The following is a 21762-nucleotide window of genomic DNA, read 5'->3' as shown; positions in this document are numbered from 1 at the left end:
GTACATTCATCTAATCACAGCACTTGTTAATGCAGTCAGTCCTACATTCTTGCAAAATCCTGTCTAACTGTATTCTGTGGGGAATGCAGACCATCCTCTGATCCTCTGCATTCAAAAGCTAGCAAAGGTCAAGCCCGGTAAACTGGTGAGTAGCAGAAGAGGTCAAGCCCATCTCCTGCAGCAAGGGGCTGTGGACTAGAGGAGCTCGTAGGGTGTGTGCATGTGTCCGTGTCCATACACAACATGGAGCAACACGTTGCTCAGCTTCACTGCTGACTGGGGCTGGAGCATGGAGCCGGGGCAGCTTGCATCCACCAGGGCAGGAAGACACCCATGGTGCAGCTACAGGGAAAGCCTTGCACAAGGCAAAATACAAGATGAAATTTCACCACCTGACTTTTCCAGACTCCATAGCTGACTTCAGTCTTGGTGTTATTTTTGACATACGTATAGGCAGTGCTACAACATTGTGTCCAAAATGCAAGATAGCCAACAAAAAATAGTCGAAGAAGGATCAGAGCTATGGTTTTATTTTTATTATTTTCCTGTCTTAATCCTATGGCCAAACATAAATGAACTGGTGACCAAAGTAGACAGAAAATTACTTCAAGAAAGGTAAAACTATGTTATTTTTCAAGACACAATGTTTTAGAAGTGTTTCCAGTGCTAAATGTAACATTGGAAAACAAGAACTTACACTTTTTTTTTTTTTTTTTTTTTTTTTGTTAAAAGATGAGAGAAGATTTTTATATTCCTAGCTTTGTCAGTGATTTAACATGGTGCTTTGATTTTTTCTCTTTTGTTGTTCCTCAGTACCAGATTTTCCTGGAAGGGTGGGAAATATATGACTTGGCATGAAATACTAAATGTATACATTATTATATATATTTCTTAATACAACCATATTTATTAGTCAAGAACATGATGTTTAGTCCAGGTTTCAACTGAGATTGAGTTAATTTTCTTCATAGAGGCTGGTATATGGCTGTGTTTCAGATTTAGGAGAAAAATAATGTGCTTACACAAGGACATCTCTGCTTCTCATCCCTGCCAGCAAGGAGACTGGAGGTACATGAGGAGCTAGGAGGGGACACAGACAGGACAGCTGGCCCCAGCTGGCCAAAGGGGTGTCCCATGCCACGTGGTGTCATGCTGAACAATAAAACTGTTGGGTTGGCCAAAGGGCAGATGGCTGCTGCTTTGGGATGGGCTGGATATCAGTCAGCAGGTGGTGAGCAATTGAATTATGCATTACTTGTTTTGCTATTTTATATATATATATATATATATATATATATATATATATATAAACAGTTATTATTATTGTTATTTTCCCTTCCTTTTATATCCTATTAAATAGTCTTTATCTCAGCCCACGATTTTTACCTTTTTTTTTTCTGATTCTCTGCCCATTTCTGATTCTCCCCCCATTGATGGGGGGAGTGAGCAAAGAGCTATGTGGTGCTTAGCTACCTGCAGGATTAAACCACAGTGGGTTTCAGGAAGGCAATTTCTGCAGACTATTCAGAGATATAAGAATAATTATATAGCTATTGCTACTGTAAATGCAGTGAATTTTGTAGTTGTTGTTTTATTGTTATGATTATTATTTTAATTTTCTATGAAAACTTCATCTATTTCATATGAATTTTATTTTTATTTTATTTTATTTTTAGTAATCCAAAGATTTCAAAGTTCTATACTAAGCACAAACACTTATAAAAAATATACTTCCAGCCCAGACGTGTGTGTGATGACATATCTGTTGGAGCAGCTAACAAAGTTTCCATAATGCTTAGAGATGAAGCTTGCAGTCTACAACCCCTCTCATTCAAGGAAGCCGTGAGACAACCAATTTAACTTACACCTGAAATCAAAAAGGAATGAAAGGAAGCCTTCTCTTTTCTGACTACATTTTGCCGATGGGAAGCCCAGTAAGTTTTTTCTAAATTATATTGCCTTCTCAACGTATGACTTGACTACCTTGTACTACAAAGAGAATATCCAGAATACATGTAAAAAGAAGACTCACTTTTATAAGAAGTTATTCTTTTGTTGTTGTTGTTGTTGTTTGTTTGTTTGTTATCAGAACTAATACCATTTTTGTTCTAGATAAGTTTTATATTTCCGTAGCCCCCATGAAAAGCAGAATAGTAAAATACTACATGATACATTTAGCATGAAGTTCTAATAATAGCGCTCAGTGAACTAAGAAAAGCACAGCAATCTGGAAAGTTACTAAGACTACACTGACAAAAGCATCCAATTGTTCTCTTTACTGAAATAAATATGTTTAATATTAGTGTGTATTACTCTAGTTTGATAAAGAAGCTGAAATTAGCTTTTGTTTAAAATTAGTCTCTTACGTAGTTCCAAAATGTGTTTTTTGTTTTGTTTTGTTTTGTTTTTTTGGTGAGTTGAAATTTTAAACTTGACTTGGTTCACACATTTGTCAGTACCATTGCATCTGGTCCATGTGAAACAAAGTTGTAGAATATCTTCCTGAAAGTAGATTTCTAAAGAATTATCATGCATTGACTGATGTCTGAGCAAACTTTGTTACTTGTATTTGTTTATCACTGTGACTACATTTCACCTCTGAGTCTACCCATCCAATCAAATCTATAGCTATATTTTTATCACTCCTTTATAAATACTAGTCCTTGAATTATAGATGTCAATAGAAATTTTACCACTGTCCCTGAAATGCTCAGGTTTAGACTACTGCTATTACAGTTGAACAAACATCTAGGAAGGATTCCTTGCTTTCCTGCAAGTATATCAGAGAATCATAGACTATTCTCACAAACTGTCCAACATTATAATTTCTAAGCCAATATCAAAATCATGCAAGACCACTGACACCCTCAGCTTCATCCCAGTGCAACTCAAAATCTGTATTCGGGGGTGCATTTTAAGCATGAATTTAAATAATAAAGAAATCAGAAATATTAAAACATATTCTTTCAAAGTTCATCTGAAAGGCTTCACTTGCTGTGCCCTCAGAATTTGGTTGGGTCAGGACTTGCAAGAATTTCACGGACACTATTTGCACAGTTGCATGCAAATCAGTGTCACTCAGCTATGTTCTAGTCCACAGTGGTTCACACTTGTAAAGCTGGGATAAAAAGCAGGCCATGCTCCATTCTGAGTTAACATACATGTAGTTGATCATAAGTGAATGAGCAGTGACACTGTTCTGCAGCCACACATGAAATCTTAGTAGTAGGACAGAGAGCAACTATGCTGAATAGTTGCAATACCTCTGGAGCCCCAAATAGTGTTTCAGGCACACCCTCCCTAAGCAGGAAGGTTTTACTCATTACTATTGAATTTTCAAGGCAATACAGTAACTAAAATCTGAAAGAAACTAACCTAAACAGTTTCAAGATGCAACACAAGAGGATACCGGTGTGGATGAAATTACATTATTAACTCCTGTGTTACTGTACATTGATTTGCACTAAGAAATATGTGGGTGATCTATACCAACTGGACAATTCAAAATATGTACATTTTTATTTTTCAGTGGGAAATTAAGAACAGGTTAAATCTTTTATAGCATTGACTGCAATGCTTTCTACAGCAGCAAAAAACTATTTGGCAGCTGTTTTGATAGGAAAAATGTGGACAAATTACATATTTATATTAAAAAACAACATTGAGAAGCCTAAAACAAAAGCAAACATTAATTTTTAGGTTTAAATACCAGAAGTGTTGAAAGTTTGTTTTGTGTGTTAATACTGGAAGAAGGAAACAATAAATTCTGTCTATGATCAGGCATGGACCTAGTATACTATAGGTCAGCCTGATTTATTACAAATATTTATGATTTTCTTTTCTCCATAAACAATGATTAGCTTAATATTAAGCAGATCACTCCATGAGTGAAACGCATCAAGCAGTGTGAGACAAGTCTTATCTCAGCCACTGGACAAGCTGTTAATAGACACTCAAATCTCAGCACAGTTACATTTACTTCTTCCTGTTAAGTAGAAAGGTGTTTGTTATTCAGCTGGTGTTACTAGAATGATGCTAATGATACAGTTTATCTCCTCCTCACTCTTGCATAGCTCAAGCCCTATATTTAAACCAGTGGTGTCAAAAAAGAGAATGATATAATATAACCCAATTTTAAAAGTTAATCTCCACTTCTGGCATCACCCACGTGAATGTGGTAAAATATTCTTTCCTTTGGCAGGTGAAATTGCTGTCATAAACACAGCAATATATGCCTCCTTAACCACTGATATTTACTCTGCAATGAAAATGCTTCTGTTTGTGCAAATAAGTGTGTTTTTGTTTTGTTCCCCCTTCCATCCCTTAAAACTGGACTGTGGCCTTACAAAGCATATTATTTAAACTACTTTGATTTTCATTAGTAATTCAAACAACTTTGAAACTTCTCTTGAACTCTGGGACCATTGGGAATTTGTTGAATCATGCCTTTCTGTTGCTTCCAGTTTTCTTACTGTCAGTCTTCTCTATCCTCTAAAAATTGAACACCTGTGTTATTGCCCTATCACAGACAGGGATCTTCCTGCAACACAATCTCTCTCTGACATCTCAACCAGCTTTACACCATGAAATGACAAATTCATCATTTTTTTTTTTCTTGGCATCAAAACAGATTTTTTCTGTTCATTTTGGTGATATATAGAATGCTTTCAGTAATGCAGTTAAAGTTGTTTTCTTTCATTCAGCCAAATAAATGCCAAAGTGGAAGTTTGTTGGCATATGGAAAGCTATTATATCTAGCTGGAAAAAAAAAAAAAAAAAGTGGATTTTTTCCTGTGGATTTTTGTTTTCTTTTCCTTCCTAATATATAGTTAAAGTCTTTCTTGATTTATTGCACTTTATTTTTTGACAAGTTATTCCATATTTTATCTTTAGATATGGAATATCTAATTAATCCATATTCCTTTTAGCTTCATCAGAATATCATCACTGCAGAATAAGGCAAAAAGGATCAATGAAGACCTGATTATTTATATGTCAGACTCTTTACCATGTGAAAAAAAGTGCTCAAATTTTAGAACTTATAATTTCTCAACCTTATCTGCCATATGCCACTACGGGTTCAGGACACCACAGAGTTTAATACATAGGAGCACATGCTCAGAAGTGCAGGATGGAGGACTGGGATTCACAACCAGAAACTTGCTCCACTCCAAATCACACTAAACTCAACACTGAAACCAAAATCTACCTTTAAACACTGTTACTTCTACACCCTGGTCAAGTTATTGAGTTGGTATCCAATAAATAAATAAATAAATAAATAAATAAATAAATAAATAAGAGTATGGTTATCGATCCAAATCAAGTTTATGGATTTACAATAGCCTAAAAAATCTCCAGATGCATGCTTTTTGCAGGAATTCCAGCAAGGCTTTTGGATAATTTCCTTTATATATATATGTATGTATACATACATAGTATAGAAGTTATGATGCAAGAATACAACAGAAACAAGAATCCCAGAGACAGGTTAGACAGCCAATTAATAGAGAAACCTAGTCTGTTCCTAGGATCCAAAGTAATGTGCTGCATTATGTAGGCATCAACCTTCTCAGAGCCAACTCATTATGGTTATAAAAATATAATATATTTATTATATTTCTCTACACTGTGTACTCCAGGTATAATGTTACACCACTCAAATCATCAGCAATCCTCTTGTCTGTGAAATCCATTCAAACATTCAAACATCTCCTAGTCATAGACCTTGCACTCAAAATCACTGAGGTATCTAACATACCACTGCACCACTTTTATGAAATAACCTTAAATAAAACAATTTTGATTTAAAAAAAAAAAAAAATCCCACAAATTGTTATTAAAGCTCTTAAGTTATTTCTCTAGGATACATGTATCTATTCTATCTAAATTCCTTGTTAGGCCACTCAAGCAGCTAACATTACTATTATTCACACCTACAACACTTAAATATATACATATATATATTGTAATCCCTATGCAATCTATTTCAGCTCTATTTCAGTTTCAATGCTCGTTACATCCCCAACACATAAGCAACCTATACAGCTACAAAATAATTTATTTACAAAGATAAACGTGCAACACTATGTATTTATTTTTAACAGTTGGGAAACTTTTGCTTATGGAACTTACTGAAATGAATAATATTTTGTAATGCAGAGAATAAAAATTACTAATTCACTATGATGATTGATTAAAGTGAAAATAAAACAGGCAAATAGACATTTGCATCTGGGCTCGTAAATTTTCATGACTATTTTGCAAAGCTTTAATATTAAGTAATATTAAAACACTTGGCAGTAAATCATTTTTCCACTATTTTCATTGGATTAAAGTTGGTTGAAGCTAAATATTTGCACGATTTGCACTTACTGAAATCACAAGGATTTTCTCTCTCTATATATATATGTATATATATATATACACATATATTCACTATTTATCCACAATATGTATTTAATTGTTTCCAAAGGCATTTACCTTCACCCTTAAACTACATTAATAAACAAACAAACAAACAAACAAACAAATCAGATGCTGATAATAAGCCACAAAGAGAAAAGGAAACGAAAATCCATGTGTTGGCTAGAAAGATCTACTCAAGTAAACTTGGTGGAGACAATTTTTCTAGTGCTAATCTATAGTTATATTATAATTATATAAATATAAAGATATATATTATATTTATATTAATATTATATATTTGTTTATATAAATATATATATATATATTAGTTATATTGCTAATTAATAGTTCTTGCTGTCCATCTTTCAGGTATCCAACTCTTTTCTAGATTGCAATACAACACCACTTTTAGTGTAATTTTTTTTGTTTCTTCTAGCAAATGAGAAAGATTACTTTTGCTCCACTTCAAATTTCTTTTTCTGAAAGGTCTGGTGTTTCTATATTGAAAGGCTTCTTTAAAAAGCTTTTTTAAATGTCCATAATTTTACTCCCCCACTAAAATGGTAAAAGTTCAACTTGAGAAATTCCATGGGAAATACCAACATATAACAAATAAAATAATAAAAAAAAATACAAATTTATATACAGATGTAGAGTATCAAATAGTGTATCACACAAAAATGTGTCCTTTGAATGATATTTGGTGTCTGGGATTCCAGCCAAAAATAAAAAGCTTTTAGGTTATATTGTTTCCTGATTAAAAGATTTTTTATTATTTATTTATTTTTATAATCTATGAATGAAGAGGCAACAGACTTACAGTATGTTGTCTTTCGTCCTTCTAGCCTTCAAAATAACACTATGTAGGAAGACAATGAGAACTGTCTGAAAAAATGTGTAACATAATAAGTACATTAGAGATATCCAGACATTTTATAATATTGATCTTACTGAATTACAGCTTATCAGATAAGTAAATAGGTAGATCAAAAGCATAGTGTTTCTTTGGTAAGTGATATTCAGGTATATATAAATATTCAAATATTCAGACATCATTAGGAGTGCTATTGCAGCTATTTATAAGGGGGATAATTAATTTTATGTGGTACAACTTTGTTCCATCTTAAAAATAGCAAGAAAGATAATAACAGTAGTTTGTATGGGTAAAAATCAGGTCTATTGTTGTGCCTTTTTTTTAAGTTTGATTTCTATGTGCTTTGTAATTTAGGGCATGTGGTGATGCTCGATGAAAACACAATTGGAATTTAACACCCTAATTCTGCCTTATGCTTTTCAGATAACTTAGCTATCTATGTCAGCATAAGTAAATGAGGACCTTATGATCTTTCTGAGCCTGTCTGAACACAGCATTTGTTCCTTAGTGGACTGGTTAATACTCTTTTCAAGGCTTACATTTCCTCACCTAGCCTTGATATATATATATCTGGGCTAAATTCAACATACTGCCAGGTCACAGTTTGACATCAGAGTTATCATCAGCTAGCAAGCTCCAACAGTTTTCTAGATTTTATAGACATATCAGCAAGGTCAAGAAAAGTCCTGGCCTTGAAACTTAAAAAATGTTATACTAGTAGTGGACTAGTAACATTTTTTATGCTTGTCAAAACAATACTAACAAGACTAGAAAGGGAAAATTGAAACCTCTAAAACAAGTAACTTTTTTATATATCAGTACACATGTTATTGCAGTGTTAAATCTCATCTTTTGCTGGTTAATTAAATTTTGTTCTCAAAGAGATAGAGGTGAATTTGTTAGCCAAAAGATATGTTGGTCACTTATATGTTTGTTGACAAGTCTGAAGGGATGAAGCTGAGAATTAGGAATAGGATAAGGTAGAAGAGCAGGACTTAAAAAAAAAAAAAAAAAAAAAGAGAATTGGCTGTGGCCAGTTTCCATTGCTTCTAATCTTGAATAATCATCTATATTGCATAGAGCAGGTATATACAGTTACTATATCATGGCCGAAATGTTGAGCTGCTGAAGTAAAAATGATACAAGGTGATCCTTACTGCTTTGCAGTTTGGGCAAACCTTTTAATTGTGGTAGAGCAGCATGAAGCACAGCTTTTCTTGTTTGATAGGACTTTAAGATCTCAGTTTCAAGAAGTAAATGATGGCATAAAGCAGTGGACTAGGACATGCTGACTCTTTCACAGACTTTTCTGTTTCTACATTACACCTCTCTCTTCTGACTGAGGTCCCCTGGGATCAGGATGATAGTATCTTCTATACTTAGAATGTATATCGAACACTAATGAGCCATAATGATACATATTTTGTATACTTTCCTTGGATTTATTTCTTATGCATGCTTTTATATTTTAAAATAAGATGCTGACATGAAAAATAAGTTCACGTTGACGGTAATTATGAGAGGTTTTAAAACTTTAATCCTACACAGACAGATTCAAAAGAGATTTCTCTCTGCAGAATTGTCTTTACCTAGAGTACAGGCACTAACTTTTCATGTACTAATGTCATTTATGTTAATGAAATCTCTTCCTGCATTTTTCTGCCCTGAATAGAGATGCAGTAAAAAAAGAAACCAGTAAAATACCTGCAATCTTAATTCAATTGTACAGATTAGCTCCTTTGAGCTAGATGATGATATCAAGTCAGTCTATCTTGTTTACCCCAAGCTTTGTTTACCCCAAGTCTGGGATGTCAAAAAACTTACGTTGGACTTCAGGGTAAATTTCTTAAAGTTCCTTCAGTTAGGTAATTAAGAATCCAAATTAAGAAGAAGAAGAAAAATTCTGAATTGAACGCATGCTCAGGACTATGATTCCAGAATGCCTGAAGTTGTCAAAGCTAAGGTTTGCAAAAATCAACCCCATGTTAAAAATATGTACTACAGCTATCAGACCTTTGGCAACCAGTCTCTCAAATGTGTTGGAGCAAAAGCAGTCTCTGTGAAAAACTATACAGTGTTTGCTGTACATTTTTAGGTTAGGAATCTGAGAGTGAAAGGAAATGAACTGCAGACTTAGTGTGTTGGGGGACAACTGAGAAGTATTAAAATGCTTGGATTCTTCTCAAAGCCCCTCTACATTCTTTGATAACTGTCCACACATAGGAGATCACATGACATGATAGACTATAGAGAATAAATGGCTTTTTGTGAAAGACATCTGCCATGTTAACAGAAGACATATATCAGCTGATTTATTTAGGCAAGGCGGGGAAACTTGAACGAGAAAACATCATTAAAAATCACTTTATGCCATTTCATAGTTCTTTTAAATTAAATTTTATTATCCAACAATTCTATTCTCTACTGGTGAGAGAGAGAGAGAGAGAGAGAGAGAAAGGAAGGAAGGAAGGAAGGAAGGAAGGAAGGAAGGAAGGAAGGAAGGAAGGAAGGAAGGAAGGAAGGAAGGAAGGAAGGAAGGAAGGAAGGAAGAATAATTATTAAAGCCTTTTCAGATCCTGTTAGGTTCTTTAAGGTTCTTTAAAATGCCACTGTAAAGGATAAAAGTCTAGCAATGTTTTTGACTACTGAACGTAGACTAACAGTTACCATTCCTACCATAGCTACATTCACTATAGACTCATAATATAGGATTGATAATACATGTATACTGACTGGAGCTAAAAATATCTACCGCTTGAATCAGAAAACCACTCTGCTCTTTGTTGTTGTATACAAGTGAAAGCTTCCAAAGCTATTAGTAGTAGTAAAATAGGTAGCAGGTTTTTTTTTTTTTTTTTTTTTTTCTATTCTGCCTATGAATGTGGGAAATTCCTCCTCACATTGAAAAAATAGTCACAGTCTTAAAAAATAGTTCAGATGCATAGCACTAAAAATGTCAGTTTTTCCACAGGAAATTTTTTGTTCTATTTCTGATTTAATTTTTAATAGTGCACTGTGTATTTTTAGTGTTGTAGACTAAAATATAAAAAATAGGACCAGTAGGAATTCTTTGAAATTTGCCTCTACAAGACATTAACTAACACATACAAAAAGTTTCACAGTTAGTATGGGAATTCCATAGTAGTGACTAGCCTAATAGGTCTTCTTTCTGTCCTATTACACTAACCTACTGCTTTTTATTCCTTTTTTTTTTTTTTTTTCTCCTTAATTTTCCCCCCAGAGGTGTAAGACATCCAAACTATTGGTAGTGTGTCCACCTTTCCAGAAGGTATCAAATATACAAGATGGACATATCCGTGATATGTTAATGTCTAGGTCTAAAGCCCATAAGACAAATTGTATTGGTTGGGTGTTTAAAATTCCAATATAACTATATATATAAAGCAGATGTGCAGTGTTTGATGTTAACTGCACACCAAATTAAATCAGAGATTTTCTTTTTTAGAGTGAAATTGATACAGACCAAGCAACCGGGAAGGATCCTTTCTCAGTTAGAGTCTGTCTCTGCTTCTCAGCAGAGACAAGGCAAGAGAAACATCTGTGAAGGAGCTCTGAAATGTATGATCTAGAACATGATGTATGAACAGTAGCTGGAGAGGAGGAGACTACGTGCTATGGATTACAGAAGAAGCACTCAAAGACATCTCTTTAAATCTCAAAATGCAGGACCAATTTAAGAAAGTAATGGTCTGGACAAACAAACAACAACAACAAAACGTGAAAGCTGATTTCATTTATAAAGATTTGAAACCTCAGTTTTGAAGAGATGGCAGGTTAAGGTTTGACATCCTCTGTCTGAAAACAACTAATTCTTTCTTTTCAGCCTTCTTGATGGCCAAGATAGAATTCTTTAACCAAAATAAATAAATAAACAAATAAAATATTAAAATAAAATAAAAAGAAGACTGCCATAGTTTATCTTTTGACAGTTCAGCTGGGATTTTCTCTATTAGGTGATGAAAGTCGATTTCTAACATTCTACCCTAAGTTTTAAATCTAATGGATAACCTGCATAAGAAAAAAACAGGTTAATAGTAAATTTCTCTGGCTACAGTACTTGGGCAAGTGTTTTTCTCTCTATCCAGAGAGATTCCTTTTTGGTTTGTTTTATTTATTTACTAAGTTTTTGTCCTAAAATAATTATCAAGGCAACAAAGGGCAAAAGGAGAAATCTTTAAAAGACAATTTTTAATCTAAGTAATGCAATAGAATTAAATTCTTTGTTTCTGTTGGCACAAGCCCCAGTGGTAGAAATAACACTATTCATTGAAGTGTCCTTTCTCCATTTTACAGAAATATTGTGAAAGGGGAAGGAAGGGAAACACACTTCTTTAGAGAAAATAGCACAGTGAAAAAAAAAATAAATAAATACCAACACCAAATAAATAAACAAAAACAAACAAAACAAAAACACACACAAAAACAAACAAACAAAATATATCTCCAGAGTAGCAACTTCCTCTTGCTATTTGTTAAAAAACCTGAACAGCTACACAATGTCAAAAAAATGTAGTAGAAAGGGATTTACTATTTCTACATATAGAATTGGATATTTAAGTTCAAGGTCTAGATTTTTTTTTCATATATATCTGCAGTACTTCTGATAAAGAAAACAACCTGTTCTTTTTTACAGTTTATATGACCATGAACATACTGTTACATTTCAATAAACTAGTGTTTACAAGCAGACAGTAAAATATTGAGAAAACCATGTTAATAACTGTCCAGATATCAGGTTCAGTATTAAATCTTCAATTATTACAGCTTGCTGTGGAAACACAGTGGTTTAAGTGCTGAGTATTAAACAGTTTGTGGTGGGCTATAAATTTCAGTTGCATTTATGTTATATAGTACTGTGCAAATCATAATCTTAAAGTCAGTTTCATTTTTGCAATGTGTGCTTTAATAGAAAAAACAGTTCAAGCATGTGTGCTTTCCATTTTTACCAAGATTTTAAAGGATTATTTAAGTTGAAGGAAAAGCAGTTTCTAATGAAATTTGAGCTATAGCATGAAGAAAAGATCACAAGAAATACTTGAATGGGCTAAGCTTTTAGTAAAACTCTAACGTTCTCTGTTTCATGACCAATTTAAATGTGTTCTTTAACATTGTGGGGCAAGGGGGCAAAGTCAAAAGTACCTTATGAGATACTTTGAGCAATCATACCATGCAAATTACTTAACCTGTACCAGTGTTAAGGGATTTGATTCCAGCCAACTCTCAATGACTGATTATTTCAATACACAATTACTTTAACAAGCAATGTAGCCTCATTTCCTTGTGCCACAAGAACTGTCTTCCTTAGTTTTGTCCACAAATGAAAACCAGTGGGTAATCTGGAATGAGAAGAGAAAGAGCAAAGGGAAGAGAACATTTGCTTAATTGCTTGCTCTTTGCTTCTCTAGAAATCCTGCAGTCACTAAAAATGAGAGTGGATCCAGCAAAAAGCTATGCTCTGCAGGAAGCACACAGAAAACAAAATACTGTGCAGTTGTGGTTGAATGTTAAGGGAGCTCCAAAAAGCACTTTAGGAATTGCTCTGCCTCATGCAGAGGCAGACTACAAAGTGAAGGGAGGAAGGGAGGAAGGGAGGAAGGGAGGAAGGAAGGAAGGAAGAGAGGAAGGAAGGGGGGAAGGAAAGGAGGAAGGGAGGAGGGAAGGGAGGAAGGAAGGAAAAAAATACTGGGGAAAAATAACAGGAAACAGAGGAAAGAAGAAAAAAAAAAAACAGGAAAGTAGGAAAAAGGGGGAAAGGAGGAAAAAGGAAACAAACAAAAAAAAAACAACATACAGAAGAATCAGGAAAAAAAAAAAAAAACACACACATACCATGTGTGATATTTTTTCTCCTTAGGGCATCAAGACCCCATAAACCAATGGTAGATGAAACAGAAATTGACAGCTCTGCACAAATTTGTTTATTTATTTATTTATTTATTGTGGCATAAGAGTAACTATGTAAATTGCTCAGTTTAAGTCCTTAGGCGATAACCAAACTGTTGACTTAGTTTAAACATATTCAGTAATCTCTTGAATTAATATTTAGCAAGCTATAGGGTAAACAGGATAACAGAGAAGTGATGGTTCTGGAGTAAACTCCCCAGAGATAGCAATCTACTGGTCTGTGCAGAATGTGTGAGTATAAAATGTTCCCAGTCACAGAGATGTGAAGGAACATAAAGGTAGCTCTCAGAATCAGTGGTCAGGCAGTTGGACTTTATGATCTTTCCACATCCCTTTCAATTGGACTATTGGATTATTCTATTCTATTCTGTTCTGTTCTGTTCTGTTCTGTTCTGTTCTATTCTATTCTATTCAAATAGAACATTATAATAATTCTATTCTATTCTATTCTATTCTATTCTATTCTATTCTATTCTATTCCATTCCATTCCATTCCATTCCATTCCATTCCTATCCTATCCTATCCTATCCTATCCTATCCTATCCTATCCTATCCTATCCTATCCTATCCTATCCTATCCAAGGTGGGACCAGCCAGAGATGAATAGTGTTAGAGACTGCACCAATTGATTGACTGTGGGAGAATTGATTTCACCCACCCTTTTCTTCTCCTCCAGGCCACCCTAACACACCAGCTGGGATACGGGGGTGGCCAACATAAGGTTGTGCAGGCCTAAGCAAGCTGGAAAAATTTAGCAGTTTGGGAGCGCCTGTCATAGTTTATGTTACTGTGTTGCTAAAGTTTACCAGAGCTATATACTGGCAAACATATTCACTGTAACTCTATGTGACATGACTGTGCTTGAGCAATTGCAGTTGTACCTTGCAAGGCTTATGCCATTAAAGGATCACTGCCATATGTACGTTTACCTAATCACAGTCTTTTTCTTCACTGGATAATACTATTCTTGTGTGCATTTTTGCCAAAAGCCATTTGTATCAGAAGTTCTTCAGATAGTAATTTCAAGGCAAAAGAAACTGATTTATATGCCTTATCTTTACTATTTTGTAAAAGGACCTACTTTCACACAGATCCCGAAGGTTGCCTCAGTTAGACAATCTGGCCAAAAGAATAGGATCTTAAATAAAATATAGACTGGCAAACTTTAGAGGGAAGATGGTTTATTTATTTTTAAGTAGTTTGCAGGCTCTTAATGAGAAAGAATAACACAGCACTAATAGTAGAGACCGGCCTGACTGTTAGATCTGAACCAGAACACAGAAATATTTCTTTTATCCTGTACAAGACCTCTAATCTTTTGGGATTAACAGATAAATTCTAGCAAACCATGAAGTAGAAATTAACACTCTCCCCATGTTCTTTGCCAGAGCTTATCATTATCACAAGGGAGTCAGAAGAAACTATCAGTGACAGAGAATTCAAACTGAGATGATATGTTTCCTCCTGCTAACATTGCTGAGAGACAGTATGCTCTTGGGGCAGAATGCAAATTGGGGTTAAAAAACCCAAACTACTACAGCAGAAGTTGCCAGTGGTTGTAAATGAGTGAACACATTGGTTCAAGTGTCATTCTGTAATAGTGTATAAGTGTTAAATATATTGTTTGTTAATCCAAATATACTGCATTAATTTAATGGAGGGTTAGTTCCCATGAGCAGAAAAGAATGCAATGCTTTCAGATAACTACCCATCTAGCAACACTTGATACAATGGCTGACCCCTTGTTGAACTCACCAGACCAGGTTGTCAAAAAGGAAAGTCACAGAGAAAATGAGAAGTCAAAGGATTTCAAGCTGGTTAAAAAAGTAGACTTTTCTTAAGGGAACAAAAGCAGTAACTCTTCAGAAATTGTACTCAGATAAAGACCACTGCTACAGTTTATAAAGAAGTCCATATTCCTACGTTCCAAGAAAAGGGAGAAATACACAAGTGAAATAACCATAAATGTAGATGTTACAAACTTCCCTTTGTTAGTGTATTGTGGTCCCACAGTTAAATACTTTGAGAAACCTGTCTGGTCACCATTCTTGTTGTTGGTCATGAAGCAGCTGCAGGTGTTTGAACTGATCCAGGGATTTCACACACCAAATTGCCTTAAGAATTACAAGTAGAATTACATTCCACTTAGGGATCAGTGATAGCTCAGAGCTGATCCCTACTGGGGTATGATCACAAAAACAACAAAAGATAAAATAACCCTGTAGTTAGAATGACAATGCAGTAAATATTGTTTTGATAGTACTTTTCTTCCTGAAGGACCATCTTTGTTAATAATATTGTAGTTCTTATTCTTAAATTAGCCCTGTTTATTTAAGGCTTGCTTTTTTACCTTGTATACTTCCAGCTAGAAAAAAATTACTTGTCAGAATAGCCTGTGCTACTCATGGCAAAATTATTCATCAACACCACTGACCTTCTTTTGTTATCCTAATAATACATTCTCAAGCAAGTCTGTTCTAGCCTGAAGATTAGGGCTGCTGATGGTCTTCATACTGGAGTTATAATTGCTCTGTGTACTTTGGGGGATACACAGTATCACATCTTTCCATTATGTACTTGGCACATTATTCTCTGAAAAGCATCTTAAAAGTGTAAAATGATTCCTGTGTTCCCAAGCAAATTTATCACTTCAGTAATGGTAGATAACAAGTGGCTCAGGGAGTCCAATTTTAGTTGGATTCAAACTTCTAATTATTTATGTATTATTTTCTTGACAAGGAACCACTCAAAGTAGTCAAGATCCTCAAAATCTTAAAGTCAAACTAAGGTATTTGAAATCAAATTTCACCAAATCCCAAGCATATTTGTCACTACTGATCAATAAGAAATTCTACTCTAATCTCATTCAGTCTTAATTTAGCAGTCACCTTTTATGTTAGATTTATTTTAGATGTTTTTATATGGGTAACAAACATCTGAAAGTAGCCTTTACTTTGATTTGGACTAAGTCATAGTATCTTTTTCCTGCAATAAAAGGTTACATGATATAGTATGCCAAGGAAGGGATATCTACATTGAACATTGGGTACAATAGATTTTCATGTCATGAAGTTATATATACACTGGCTCTGTTCTTAGAGAAATTCTCTTTCTGGATGCCTGTGTTTTAGAGTCTTTCTGATAGCTAATACACTGTGACAGGCCAGGAAAATGAGGCCAAAGTTAAAGAAATATCATCAAAATGTTTGGTGTTTAAAATGGCTAGGCCAGATAACAAAAAGGCTCCTTACCAGACTACAGAAAAACAAGAGTAGACAGACTTTTTATTTTTATTTTTTCTCTCATCCAATGGCAATCTAATTCCCAGAACTCAGTGTACCCAGCAGAGAATCTCAAAAGCTGTTTTTTAGGGGAAGGCCTGGTCGAAAGCCCATGAAAGTCAGTGAAGATCTGGTCACTGCCTCTCCTATGCATGGCTTGTTCAATAATTTAATGTCAGATAGGGTTCTTTTTTGTTGTTGTTGTTCTTATTGTATATTGTTGTATCTATAAATATTCATATGCCTAAATATATCTGGAAACATATACACATTCTCATCACTGTCATATTAACAGGAAATGTTATGATATATCTTACACCTTACATGCAAAGACTTGATTGCTACCACACATTAATGAGGGAAGATGTTTGGAAACTGCATCTCCTTGCAGGAGGAGACAGAACTGCTCTGAAAGATCTGGTAGTCTCCTGAGGTTACAGAACCAAGTTCACAGGAGAAGAAAACATGGCATTAAATGAGGAAGAAACCTCTCTTAGTTCTATTTCAGCCATAGTTTGTCCATCAAGAAAATAGCAGCATAACACAACAGGAACAGAGATATCCACCTTTCTATTTGAATTTTCCTCCTCCTAGGAGAGCACATGAAGTCACGCCCTGGGCCTAGAACTTGAGGGATCTCCTGAAAAGAGAGGAAGGGAGAGAACGTGAATGCCAGCACTGAATCTGTCTTTCAGTTGCACCAGGGGAGGTTTAGGTTGGAAATGAGGAGAAAATTCTTTTCAGAGAGATTAGTCAGGCATTGAAATGGGTTGCCCAGGGAGGTGGTGGAGTCACTGTTCCTAGAGATGTTCAAGGAGAGGTTGGTCATGGTGCTTAGGGACATGGTTTAGTGGGAGATATTGGTGGTAGGGGGATTGTTGGAACAGATGATCTTAAAGGTCTTTTCCAACCTAATGATTCTATGAAAATACAGATGACTACAGTAAGATTATTTTATGACTTTGCTTTGTGAAGAACCCAGACATAGACACATTTATTATTCTCTGAACACATCTCTTGGATTGGGTCTGTTGATAACCTTAGACAGTGATAAGCTTGCTTTCTGAATCCCAAGTACTAAGATCCCTTACCTGAAAAGAACCAGTATTATTGAAGAAATTGTTCAATGAAACTGAGATTTTTGATGACTTGATGAAACAGAAAGGGTTGTTCCAGCTGGCTGTAGGATAGAAAAAATCCTGTTGCACTTATGCTATTCATTGTAACAGTGTTGATCCAGCATTAAACTTATAAATAAAACTGAGTCAATTTTAATTAATATCAGTTCATTTAAAATATTGACTCTCACCACTATATTGGTGGCTATACAGGTATTATCAAATGAAAATGAACTGAAATATCAGCAAAAAATATTATTTCCTACCAGAATCTCTGGTTTATAGGTTCTCTAGGCTTAGATTTGGACCTCAGCCATGTTACTGAAGACCTGTTTACAGCAGAACAGATTTTGAATGTTTTTCCAGACAATTAAAAAGATAAACAGAGTTTCAGTCATAAATCAAAACTCATCCTTAGTAACAGAACTATAGGATAATTTTAGCGTTCAAGTTCTTAAAACTTAATTAACTCTTAAGCAAACTCCCATCTGTAAAAATACAACCAATTTTTAACTGATTTCTAAATAATCTCCTGTCTTCAATACCGGGTTCATATTTGTGTTTTCACTTGGGACTGAAAACACTGATGAAACAGTATAGAGCTCTAAATGAAAACAGCCACACACCTGGGCAACAGGACTGAGTCTGCAGCTCGCTGTGGGCAAAACTGAAGTGCTGTAATGCTGATGTACGCATCCCTGACTCATCCCATTTAAAAATAATACTCAGTGTTCTGGCAGACCTTTTGCAGCAGCTTCCAATGGTTATTACAATATAAAGGTGAGCAACTGCCTAACACAGAACCCAATTGCTGACAGCTGATAGGAATAATTGTTCAAGCAAATCTTTGAATAGTGAGTCTTAGAATATAAACTGTCGTGCCTGATTTCATTGACTGACAGTTTTTAGTATTTGAGTAGGTAAAGAGCTGTGAAAATTCTTCACTTCATAAGCATTTTGAAAGTGATTTCTGACATATAAACTTTTGGCAGCAATTTTCAAGGGGGTCATCTAAAATGACTGATACAGTAGTTAGTGTGATGCGGGCATAGCACGTTTAACAGTCACTGAGCTTCGAATATGACACAGTATGATCCTAATTGCAGCACTGCAAGCAAGGCATAAAGGAGTTGCTCATGGTGCTTGACATATATTTTATGATTATGAAAAAAGAAAGACTTCAACTGGTAAAATCAAGACATGGCACAATACCTCTGCTTTATTATACAGATAAGAAAATGGCATTTAGTGGCAAGGTCAGGACCATTTAAAAAAAAAAAAAAAAAAAAAAAGAAGAAAATAAGATAAATCCCACTTGTGTTATTTTTTTAGATCCTAAGTTATATACATTCTATTCACAAATGTCACAAAATGATTACGGCATATTGAAGTTTAGGTTTTCCTACATGTTAAGAAAATATGGAAGCTGAAGCATCAAGATTTGGATTCTGGGACCAACTCCAATGCCAAAATGCAGTGGTGTGAAGAATTGCTTCTGTTACATGTTGTTTTATTATAGCAATGCACGTGATTTATACCAGAAGAGCCCTTGGCTCTATGGTTTTAATTCAGTTCCACTGATGATTTTTCATTTGAACTGCTCAATGCACATGAACTCAGTGAGCTATTTTTGTGAATAGTTTTTGCAGCTACAAAAAGGCTAATTGGATAGCACTGTAGAGTTATTCCTGGAGATATTCTTTCTGAAAGGAATCTGATGAGTCTTTTTATCATGTTTTGTATAGGTATGCAGTCTGAGATCCAGAAAAACTACCTTTGGCATAAAATCAATAGAAAATATTTCAGATCTGACCTTCTCTTCCCTGACAAACATATTCCAATCAGGTTTCCACACAATTTCTATATTTTTGAAAATTGATAGTGTATTTTCTGATGTGTAATTAAAATTATTAGAAGTCAAATACTTGTCCAGAACAGATTTTCATTTAGATTTCTTTCTCTCTCTCCTTCCTGTTGAATTTACTATTTAAAATTCTGGCTTTTATTGTGTTTTTCTATTCTTCATCTTTTAGAGAAAGCAGTACTTCACACCCTAGATTCATGAATACTTTTGAGGTCTACAGCTGTTTTAAAGTCAGGTGGAGACTTGAAGAAATTCATGGTGATCTGCAAAGTACAGGGCTTGTATCTTTCTGTTTTATCTTATTTCTTCATGCTTATGTTTGCATTTGTTCAAGGCTCAGTGAAGCTGTAAGTAATCCTCTCCTTTTCTCTGTCACCTATATTTTTTTAAACTGCTTTTTTTTTTGTGTGCTAAACTTCCTCTCTGCTACTGGGTTGGCCCAATCATTTCATATATAGAGAGAATGTGGTTATTTTAAAACAGAAGTACTGATGTGAAAAAGCAGCCCCAATCTTCATTCTTTTGTATGAATATTTCTGTTTGCTCTGCAAGTAATCTCAAGGGTGCTGCCTAGTGCTTGCTGTTCTACATGAACTGCATGTAGGCAGAATGTGTATGTCCATGTAGTACATCTCTGTGGGCTGGCCTAAGGGTCAGGGAACAAGACTCTATTCACATTGATAAAGTAGCAACAGATCAGAGCAGCATTTGAGTGTTGATATGACTTCAGTTTGCTAGTAGGGGATTAAAGTCTTGCCCAGTGAGCAACTAAATGCAGCAATAGAGTAAGGTCAAGTATGAACTGCATCATGAACAGGTAACAGAAGAGTTTTCCAGCCTAATGAAAACCAGTAGCTCAATTGAGAAATATATGGTACTGGTGTTGATTTCTAAATAATATCTGAAGTCTTTGGGAAGATTCATTCATTCTAAGCCTGAAATGAATATTTACCAGAGACCCATATCTGCTGCATCCTGGTGCCCTGCCAGGGCAAGAACCATTTTAGAACAAGTCACTCCACATACACCTCAATTCCTACAAAATAAAATAAAGAGATAAGCCAATAAAATAGACAGAGGGTGAACAAGAGACTAGAGAAAAAGGAATCAGGACACTAAAGCATGCCCCAACAAGCTGTGGCATGAGACCAGGCTTGGGCTATGCCCTCAGTTGTTAGGAAGATTTCCCACCACACCACTGAGGCAGGAGCAATCTGTCCTGAGGTGGGCAGTGAAAGCAGAGGCTAAGGAACAGTCCCTCTTTCCTGCAGATATTAGGAAATTGTACATTGCCTTTGTTCTGGAAAGGTGACATCTACATCCTTGCTAAATGGCAAGGGAACTCATCAGCCATGTAAGCAACATCATTGTGTGTCTTAATGAAGAACATCCAAAGAAGTATATGAGGTGCCAGGGGCTCTGGACTTGCTTGGCTCTGAGGTGCCTCCTGCCCGTAGATAGGCTTCAACAACTGAAATCTAGGCTCAGATGAATCAAAAGGTGGTTTCACCTGTCAGACAACATAAATATACTTACATGTGCTTTATCACAGTATGTGCTTCAAATTTTATTTAATTCATTTATACATTTAGTGACCAAGGTATTAACAGATGAAAACTGGGAAACTTCACAATAAATATTTTTCTATTGATGATTCAATTTCAAACCAAACCTATTTGTGCAACAATAGCAACAAGGAGTCCCAACCAACTGTCTGGCCTCTGCGCAGACCAGTGTGCAAACAAAACACAAAAAGATGGCCCTTCCCCCAGATTAAATCCCAAATGAAATTGCAGAAAGTCAAAACTGTGAGTTTTAGGGAATAACATGTCAAACACAGCATACATACTGTCTTGACTTATATAAAAATGTATATAATGTAGAAGTTGTTAAAAAAAAAATCTCTGTCCATTTTCAATTTTCAAAAGGAATATTATATATATATATATATATATATATATTCCTTTTTTATATATATATAGGGTGATCCATGAGGTTAAGCTGTATTTTAATGATCTGATTTACCCAGAGTATCTGAAACATCATGAGGACATGCCATGCATTCTATTAGGCCTGGGATCCAATGTGAGCATGCAGAAGCACATGGATAAGCAAATCAAATGAAAGCTGTGCCAGTTGCACAGAAGCTGCGTGAATGAGATCTGTGTATCTGTAGAGCTCATGGGAAGGATAAATTATTTCAAGTTTGATTTAATGCAAAGATACAAGCTGAATGATTTTTTTGATTTCCAGTTCTCTAAAATGAGGGACAATGTTTACCCATGATTTTT

Source organism: Aythya marila, assembly GCF_965140915.1.
Source record: "Aythya marila genome assembly, chromosome: 1".
Lineage (NCBI taxonomy): Eukaryota > Metazoa > Chordata > Aves > Anseriformes > Anatidae > Aythya > Aythya marila.
Note: the sequence above shows the minus strand (reverse complement) of the source record.